The 10,070-nt window shown below is 41.3% G+C and overlaps 1 pseudogene; it reads left to right on the forward strand.

The window, feature by feature from the left end:
* Nucleotides 1-1,287: 1,287 nt before the first annotated feature.
* Nucleotides 1,288-8,847, forward strand: LOC125344109 (annotated as a pseudogene).
* Nucleotides 8,848-10,070: the final 1,223 nt, after the last annotated feature.

Genomic DNA, 10,070 nt, shown 5'->3' on the forward strand with positions numbered 1-10,070 from the left:
ATTAAGTAAATTATTGACTGCTATCTCGCTCTCAGTTCTCATTCCTATTCCTCCACATAAGAAACAATTCATACTACAATATAATGTTCTGCTCAAATCCAGTATAATGATTGGTATAGGTTAAGTTTTCAGTTAGGAAAAATCAGTGAGCTAAAGTAAACAAAACTGGTGGCAAAGGATTCACTCATAGCAGTTTTCCTATAAGTGTTATTGACATCTTATTCTGGAGATGTTGCATGAGGAGATACCCTTCTGTCTTCTCTCCAGTATGTACCAGTGATCTATCTGTGCAATGATTATCTTTACAACACCAGTGTTGCAGAATAAGTGAGGAAACACAAGTTTCATTTTATTCAATTAAAGGCAAGTTTGAGAAATATAATAAAATATTTCCTGATACTCCTTTCCAGAGATACAAGTTTACTGTGTCAAATCTCAAACTAGTTCTTGTCTGCATTCCCAGAGTTAATGTTGAACAGAAACATTTAACTTTGCAGATTAGCTTAATTCTGGTTTCTGCATTCTGAATGGTATCCACAAAACTCTATCACCCTTTATGTTACAGCCTGATAGGAAACACTAGGGGATTAAAAAATCCTTCTTTGGATATCTCATTCTGCTTTTATACATTGCTAACACAACAACATTGTTTCTTATCTTTAAAATGCTTATGTTGCTTCATTCATATCACAAACATTTTGTCAACTATTTATTAAGCTGCTAGTATCTGCATTGTGGGTGTTAAGATTTCAGAACACAACATTCAAATAAGTAGATATGGCTGGCTTGATGCTTTAGGTACTTTCTAAATATGGCTTATGTTGGGGGAGTTAGAAGAGGAAGAGACTAAAAATTCACATCGTATGCATGTAAATAATAATATGAGCATGCATCAGTCTCTTTTCTCAAATAGTTCAGACTAGGACAACAAGTAGATAAAATAAACTAAATAGCAATACATAGTTCATATGTAATATTACCACTCTACTAGTGAGTCCAAAGACAATATCTGATTTGGTTTTAAAAGATGAGACTTTTTCCAGAATGAGGACAAGTAGAGTTTATTCACATGGAGAGAATGGCCAAAGCACAGTGACTCAGGTAAATACAGAGTGGGGTTTTCCATTGAGACTATGAATATGAGTTTCAATCTTGCTGCACTAGCTACCAGAGGCATTACTCAAACCAAAACAGCACTGAAATTTAGAGAGCTAATCTAATCCGGCTTGAATGAATGACAAGTGTCAGAACTTTATCAATAATGATAACAAAACTGCTCCTGCAGCAATGACTCCTACACCCAATCTTGAGTGTGAAAGGTCAGAACTGTCACTAGCGGAACTATTCAAGAATTCAGTAATTTGAATATCAGTCTTGAAATCTATCCTAATGAACTCATTATCCAAATTTCTACCACATTTTCTCTAGGGTGACATTTGGATAGTTCATCCCTAAATGAGATGCTCATTCCAATTCTTCTTAATAATGACTTTGGCCATTTCTTTCTAACAGAGACATTGTGCAGTCTTTGTCATCTACTTGTTACCACTAAGTAATGAGAAAACAGCTCTTGCAGTGAAGAATAGAGGAAAGTAGCTCACTTTCTCTTTCCTCAAACTTGGTGCAAATAAATGTTTTTTTTTAATTTGGATCAATTGATTGCACAAATAGGATTCATTGTGATGTTGAAAACAAGCTAATAATGTACTTTGGCTAATTTCATCAAATCTGTTAGTCTCTCACCCTTCTTCTCTCCATTCATCCACCCGGGGTCCCCTTCACCTCATACCTTGACACCTTAAGTTCCAGCTTCCTGATATTCATTTTGTTAACGGGAAGTTCAAAAACCTACTCTTATTTTTCCGTTTCATTAACACCAATCTATATACCATGGGAACCTCCCATTCACATACTATACTTCAGTTAATATGATTGTATTTATATGCATATGACCCTGTATATGTTTACGTATAGATTTGTCATTTAGATATAACATGTATGACAGAAAACATGTCTTTGTCTCTCTGAGACATGTTTCCCCTGTGCACAGAGAGAAGAAGAATCCTACTTAAACATTGAGTCTACTATTGCTTTGATTTAAAAACTAATAATTATATGTTAAAGGCTTTCTTCCTGTTGCCTGATTAATCACTTTGAGTCTGGACCATGTATTCTCAGACTTCTGTTTTGGTTTCCCCTCTGTAGCTAATCAAATGGGTCTTCTCTTTGTACTTCCACCTGCTTATCTGCTATGACTCGTTAGCAAACACCTAAGTGTGACTAGATGATTGATTAGTGATATTGAGCATTACAAGCTTCAATTTGCTAAGTGTTCTCATAGGATTGGAGGTACATAATAGCTAATCATTTCTGAAAACATACCTGTTCTCTCTCCTTTTTCCATTTTATGAATAGCAAACTATACATACCTCATACTTCTAAAGAAATTAGGAGAAATAATAGTTCGCGATATATTGTTGCCCACAATAAAAGCATCTTTACTTAAAGAAGATTTAGCTTACTTTGAATTGCCTTTTGTTAATTTACAAGAACATTAATAGAATTGGTCAAATTGTGACTTTTTAATCTTTATATAAGCTGTCTAGTCATTCGCCAGAGGTCTGGATTTAGATATTGTCTTTCTAGATTACCTCCATTAAATACTTTAGTGTTTTGCACACAACTAATTAACCTTTTGAACCTCATTAAGGAATGGTACGGAGGAAGACAATTACTGAGACTGGAATTTGGTCAGCAGGCTAAGGCTAATACATTATTATTAGGAAGGAAAAGAAAACCTGTTATCTTTTTAATAGCTACAGATGATCAGAGCAGCTGGGTTAAATCATTTGTTTACGATAACCCACATCTGGAAGACAGGGCTGCGACAAAGAGCTGGGTCACTGGCTCTGCATTAACACAGTGGCAAATAGCCACCCCCAAAATTACCAGCTACAATCTGGGTTGCAGTAGAAGTGACTATAAATTATACTTCCTTGTATTCACATAACACTTGACAGTTTGTAGAGTGCTGTCACCTACATAATTTTATTTGCTCTTTAAAAGAATTCTGTGCACAAGATGGCTCAATTTTATTATCTCCATTTCAAAGATAAATAAGTTAAAATGCCAGAAGTATGAATAACTTCTCAAGTATCAAGCAGCTATTAAGTATGGGAGTTCTGATTCAGTAATTTCACATGAGTGTTTTTCCCAATGACACTGTTGTGTCACTGTATATTATCCAGGGTCTTCTCATTCTTCATGGAAGTTACTTTTTCTTTATGAATCTCAATAGTGATGCTTATATAAATCTGAAAAAGGATGGCTTCTGGCCATCTCTGATTACCTTCTAACTCTGCAAGCCTAGACACCACATACACTTTGGGCCTCAGGATTAATCAGGCCCTAGAAATTAATATTTCCTACTCTTCTATTTTTCAAAAATAATTCTAAATAATTCCTACCCTGAGTAATCTGCTGGATGCTTTCTTCTATGAGAGAAATGTGTTGCCGAAACACATTCTACAAAGAACATTTTGAGCAAACATATAAAATCTGGCCAGCAAAACTTCACTGAGCACCAACTACCTAAATACATAAGACTTAGAGCTGAAATAGAGAAAAGAAATAGGACATTGAGAAACATGTTCTCTAGATAGGAATCTAATTAAAGTAAGAAGTTTAATACTTATTACTTGTTTGAAGAGGTAAAGTGAATTGGGGAGGTTAAAGAGAGGGGAGGATATAGGAATGGTAGAAATGAGTAATCATATTTATGATACTAAAATGAGCTCAGATGAAAAGAAAACATCCTCTATACTGTGTACAAAAGTAAAAGAGTCACTTAAATGGGGTAGTAGGATAGAAACAGGAGAAAAATGGGTACACACATCTGAGTAAGATAGGAAACAACATGCCAAGAGTGAAACTATAGTATGTGAATGGTGAATCTATCTCTTCACTGGGGAGATTAGAAAGTTCAGGCAGTGGTTTGGTTTAGTAAGCTTTGGAGATTTAGCACATTAAAACATAGGATGCCCAGTCCCTTAAACCCAAATATAATGCACAGAACATTTTCTTTTTTCTTTCTTTATTTATTTTGCCAGTCTTGGGGGTTGAACTCAGGGCCTGAGCACTGTCCCTGGCTTCTTTTTGCTCAAGGCTAGCACTCTACCACTTGAGCCATAGCATCACTTATGGCCATTTTCTGTTTATGTGGTGCTGAGGAATCAAACTCAGGGTTTCATTGATGCAAGGCAAGCACTCTATCACTAAGCCATCTTCCCAGCCACCCAAGAACATTTTATTGTATGGTTTCTACAAGAGTTAGAAGATACTTATATTCAAAAGTATTGTTTATCTAAAATTAAAGTTTAAATGTGAATCTCGTTTTCCTCTGGAAAGCCTGTTTGCAGTATATAGGAGTACTACTTTTGATAAAAATTAAAATGTCTCGAAGGAGCACAGTCCCTACCTTGTCTCCAGAAGCCCAGGCCTGAGCCAGTGCCAAACTGGAACCTCTGTCTTTTGCCCCTGTTAGGAAGAGCACTCCTGACAAGCGTCCTCTGTCCTTGGGGGCAGCTGGCTCATTCCCTGGCATGGACGGAGCAGCCACACATGGAGCAGGTGGGCTTCCTGCTGCCACGAGCAAGGCCCACTCTCCAAACCTGCCCTGCCAACTGTGGCAATAATTGTGTGTGATTTCTTTCTTCTCTCTGAAGAGCCTTTTAAAAAAAATAAATAAACTTTTGGTGTGTAAGGAGCAACTTACAGGTAAAGGAAGGAAAATATCTACCTCGGAGCAGGAAGCATCTTTCTCATTTCTGCCAAAGGATCAGGTCCATGTGGGTTTGGAGTGTGTGTGTGTGTGTGTGTGTGTGTGTGTGTGTGTGTGTGTGTGTGTGTGTGTGTCTAATCTCAGCAGCTCCAGGACTGCCCTGGGCTCCTTCCTGTCCCCCAGCCTTGCAGGGTGAGTTTAGCTCTCAAATGGGGTCCCTGTGACAGGACTGCCTGCTCACTCTACCTGCCCTGTGGGTGTCCACCTGCATTATGGAGCCCTGATTCTGTCCTGGGTGTGAGCAAAGCCCAAAGTAGCCTGTTCCTTAAAAGGATGAGCAGCCATGCTGGCGGGGTGAGAGAGAGGGAGGAAAGGCTATCTGGGAGAAGCTTCTCTAGCACTCCATCCAGGCTGCCTTTTTGTAGCCTTGTAAGGGACAGGGGACCACTGAGAATAAACACTTTATAAATGCCAGCCTCCCCCTGAATGCCTGTCCAGCTGTGAACTGCTACAGTCACCCTGGGGTGCCTACACTTGGTTTTGTTTGCTCTCATCCTGTCCTGAGGCGCCCCTGATAAACTGAGAAGTGTATTTGAAGTGAGAACAATACTCTGTTCTTGATTCTGCAGCAGGAACCCTACAATACAACTTGGTCTGTTAGGCACCCCTGCATATTCCCCTTTCTAGATCTGCAGGGCAGCCAAGCCTCTATCTATGGCGCTTCCTGAGGCTGGTAAATATCTGCTCAGAGGCCTGCTGTGCTTTGTGATTCTCCATGGTGCTTAGAAAGTGTCCTTTATGCCTTCATGCCCTGTGCCCACTGGTTAAGGACACACTGACTCCAGTGTCATGCAAACCTGGCTTCCGTTCCTGGAGAATTCCATTTCTGGCTTTGCTGGATGTAGACCACATTTTCTAATCTGTGAAACCCAGTTTCCCTATTCTTGAGGTAACAATCATGTCCCTAATTTCTGTTAAGGGGGGATAATGAATGCCCAGTGTTTAGCACAATTTGCCTTTGGCAAATGCTAGCCACTGCCCATCATCTCTTTTGCTCTGCTTTCCTGAACCCATGTCCAGCCCTCAATTTGTGAGTATAGCATGTGCTGCTGGCCATTCAAAACTGGCTGGGTGGAGAACTGCTTTGTTTGAACAATGAGTTTTAGTCCTCTCTCTCTCTCTCTCTCTCTCTCTCTCTCTCTCTCTCTCTCTCTCTCTTTTTTGTTTGAGTACTATGGCTTGAATTTAGAGTTATGTTCTTTCCTGGCTTTTACACTTGTGGCTAGCACTCTACAACTTGAACCAGCTTCCAGTCAAAATTATTTTGTGGATTAATAGGAGACTTAATCTCACAGACTTTACACCAAATCTGGCTTCCAACCACAATCCTTATGTAGGTATGAGCCACCAGTGCCCACTGTTCCTAGTTATATTATAGTTGAAGACTTATGTGAAGTGTGTGCTACAGCATTGTAATACCTTAAGTTGAAATTAAAGTTACCCAAGTGCTACTGGCTCAAGTCTATAATCCTAGATTCTCAGGAGGCTGAGACCTGAGGATCACAGTTTGAAGCCAGGACTGACAGTAAGGCCTAACAGACTCTTAGCTCCAACTAACTACCAAAAATATTTGGAAGTAGACTTGTGGCTCAAGTGCTAGAGTGCTAGCTTTGGGCAAAAATAGCTCAGAATAGTGCCCAGATCCAGAGTTCAAGACCCAAGACTGGCACCAAAATAAAAGAAAGTAAAGTTAGCCACATGGTTGTCTCTGACAGTTTAGTTCATCCGGAGTTTTATGTTTAGGCTGAGAGTCAGAGCTGGGAAATGCTGATTTCATGACGACAGGAGGATTTATTTACCTATCTATTCATTTGTTTATCTTAATTAGTAATACAAACATTATGCATGCACATACAAGGTTTCACTGTGTAGCCCAGGCCAGCCTTAAATTTGAGATCCTCCTGCCTCAACCCCCCAGATGTTGGTGGGTACCACCATGCTTGGCTCTTATGAACAGATTTTAAGGACATTAGTTCCAGTGCTCAGCAAGATCCTGGCCATGGTTTAAGCCATTCAATCTTCATGATAAACCAGTGTTGTGGATATTGTTGTAATGGATGGGAAAAAAGTGAATTGGGAGAGTCTGAGTGACTTGTCCACTGTTATTTCTTCTTTTTGTAAGCACCAGTATGGAAATTTAAGCTGTGTGTATCTAATGGTAGTAGCCATGGTGTACCTGGTTAGCAGGAAGCTCTTGTGTCCAGCCCTTCCTGGCTGGTTCCTACTGGCCTTGCTTAGCCTATGGATACCTGCTCTTCAGGCTCAGACCTCTTCTGATGCAAGCCTCCTGATCAGCACTGCATCTTTCCTGGAGGACTTCAAGCAGCACTAGGGGGAGAGTGGTAGCCTCACCCTGCCACTGCTGAATGCCCTGCTCAACCATCTGTGCAGGGACACAGGAACTTGTCAACGTGCTTCAATTCTAGAGATCTCTTGTCTGCCCGCAGTTCCAGCCAACAATCCCATATCTGAAAAAATGAGTTCCAGGAGTTCTGCAGCTAGATTCCTGTGCCTGTGCCTCTGAGAACCAAGAGAATGAGCAGACCTACCATTGAAGGGGCTTTGGATTCCTTAGTATTTCACTGAATAACATGGCCTCTCTCCTAGGAATTACTGCCCTGGAGAAAGGGTTTTTTTCAGGCATGTGCTCACTTATGGATCACCCTGTCCATTGGAACATTGTTCTCTAATGCGCTGTTCTAGCTCATTGCAGGGCCTTTTGATTTCAACCCACTGGACGATTATTAGGTCTCTAAGTCTCCAAGTATTTGGGGGCTTTTACCTTTTCTTTATCACAGAGAAGATGCTGCTTGTTAAGCCAGAGAGAGAGACAGAGAGAGAGAGAGAGAGAGACAGAGAGAGAAAGAGACAGGGAAAGAGATAGCATCATCATGGACATAAACATTTCATGTCTGGAATATTTCCTTTCAAGAAAGATCAGGAAGAAAGTGTTACTGAGAAGCTGCAGAATGGGGATCTGGAACACATCATCCATCAGCACTGAGAGAGTAAGCTGCATGGTAAGGCCCCTGGCCTGGACAAAAAGGTCATTTCAAGGTCACTCTCCATGCAGGATCTACATGCATCTCAAAGGTCCTGCTTCTGGCTGAAAGCTGTTTGCTGTTCTGATACAGGTACCCTGGCCTGGATGATGACGCTCAGCAATGGCTGCCACAATTTTATTGATGATCTGGCCATCAGCACTTCCTTCACTGATTCTGTGTTTCAAGTCATTAGCACCTCAGTGACCATTCTCTGTGAGGAGGTCCCACCCAAGCTGGGAAACTGTCATCCTGCTCAACACTGGCATGACCATCTAGCAGGCTCTCCAACTTCTTTTCTGTCTGCTGAAGGGGCTGGGAATATGGCCTAGTGGTGAGAGTGCTTGCCTCTTCTTATACATGAAGCCCTGGGTTCGATTCCCCAATACCACATATGTAGAAAATGGCCAGAAGTGGCGCTGTGGTTCAAGTGGCAGAGTGCTAGCCTTGAGCAAAAAGAAGCCAGAGACAGTGCTCAGGCCCTGAGTCCAAGGCCCAGGACTGGCAAAAAGAAAAACAACCCTTTCTGCTTGCTGCTGCTATGTAGGTCTGGCCTTTGGCATTCTGGCTGGAAGCCACTTCTCCACCAACTGTACATTTGCACTGGCAGGAGGAATGTTCTTGTACATTTCTCTGCCTGCTGAATTCCCTAAAATGAATGAGGCCTGCCAGGAGGATGAAAGGAAGGGCAGCACCCTGAACCAGTTTGCCATCCAGAACCTGGGCCTGCATCATGCTGGTCCTCACTGTGTATTCAGGACAAATCCAGATCAGGTAGGACCCAGCCGGAAGTCCGAGGGACTGCATGTGGGGTCTGTGCTGCATCTAGTTGCCTGCCTGAGGACTCAGCATCCACAAAACACCTGGAAGAGGCAGCTCCATTAGCACTTGACCCAGAATGCCGGTCTTTGTTCAAATATAAACTGTTTTAAAATACTCTGTTTTAGGAAGAAGTTTCCCTGGTAACTGTTGTCTAGGTAATGCCTAGCCCCCTCCTCTCACAAGGATTCTAGAACCTGAATGCCACATACCGGACAAGCTTCCCTTTTCTCTCTGGATACTCTGGCCTCTTTCTCTCTCTCTCTCTTAGAAACGGCATGAAGAGATTTTGAATCTCATACCGTACAATGTAAAAATGGAACCAGTGGTCATAGATTGGTTATAAATACCAGGTGTTCATACTCTGGGGCCCATCCATCGAAATGTGCCCTCTGAACCTTGAGATGGCTCATTTTGAGAATAGGTTCTTCTGTTCTTACAGAGAATGGACAAGAGACAGGAATCCCCCACCCCCACCCCCATTTCCCCACTCTGTTAGTTGCCTCGAACTTCTGTCAAAGAACTAAATAAGACTCAGAGCACATCAGCAGGGCAGGTGGGTAGGCAGGGGTCATCTGTAAGGAGGGAAATGGTCCTATAATGTTTATTTCCCTCCACCGGATGCTGGGTGTTGCTTATGTGCAGTACTTGGTGTCTCAGCACTGTCAGGAGAGTTACTATGGAGGTTTAGCTCCTGGGTCACCTCTTCTTTTTTGGTTAACACTGACAGAATGGAGAGGCAGGAGATCCATGAGAAAACAATTGCTCTTGCAGTGATTTCCACCTTCCCTTCCCAGTTTCCTTCTAACATTGTAGATGCCTCGCTCGAAGCACATTCTGAGCACATTTGTTTGTATTAGAGGGGAGATGGCACACACTTCCTACCCTGGACAAGTCTTCTGTTTTAGAGTAACAAGCTGAACTATGGGATTGGGATGCACTACTTTGTGCCTTACTAGGACAAAGGGTAATCAGAAATGGAATCAGTTCAGGTAAATCTCAGGACATGCTGATCACATGTATAGAAGTATGAGTGTTAAGAGAAAAATAAATAAAATGTCTCCAGATGTATGATAGTAGTCAAGTACTAAGTGAACAGTATTTAGTAGGACTAGAGTGATGGACGGAAACCCTCTTCATTTTCAAAAATTTCACCATATAGAAAACATGTCAGGTATTACTTAAGTCACCTGTGTCTTAGTTTCTACTCCATAACCTAAGTGTGACAATAAATCATGATAATGGGTGTGTGTGCAATATATGTACATATGGACTGGTAATATGTGTTTCTCACATGTGTGCATCATATTAATTATATATATCATACATATGTATGTATACCATAAACAAATGCATGCATAAGTATATAG

Source organism: Perognathus longimembris, chromosome 28, assembly GCF_023159225.1.
Source record: "Perognathus longimembris pacificus isolate PPM17 chromosome 28, ASM2315922v1, whole genome shotgun sequence".
NCBI classification, from domain to species: domain Eukaryota; kingdom Metazoa; phylum Chordata; class Mammalia; order Rodentia; family Heteromyidae; genus Perognathus; species Perognathus longimembris.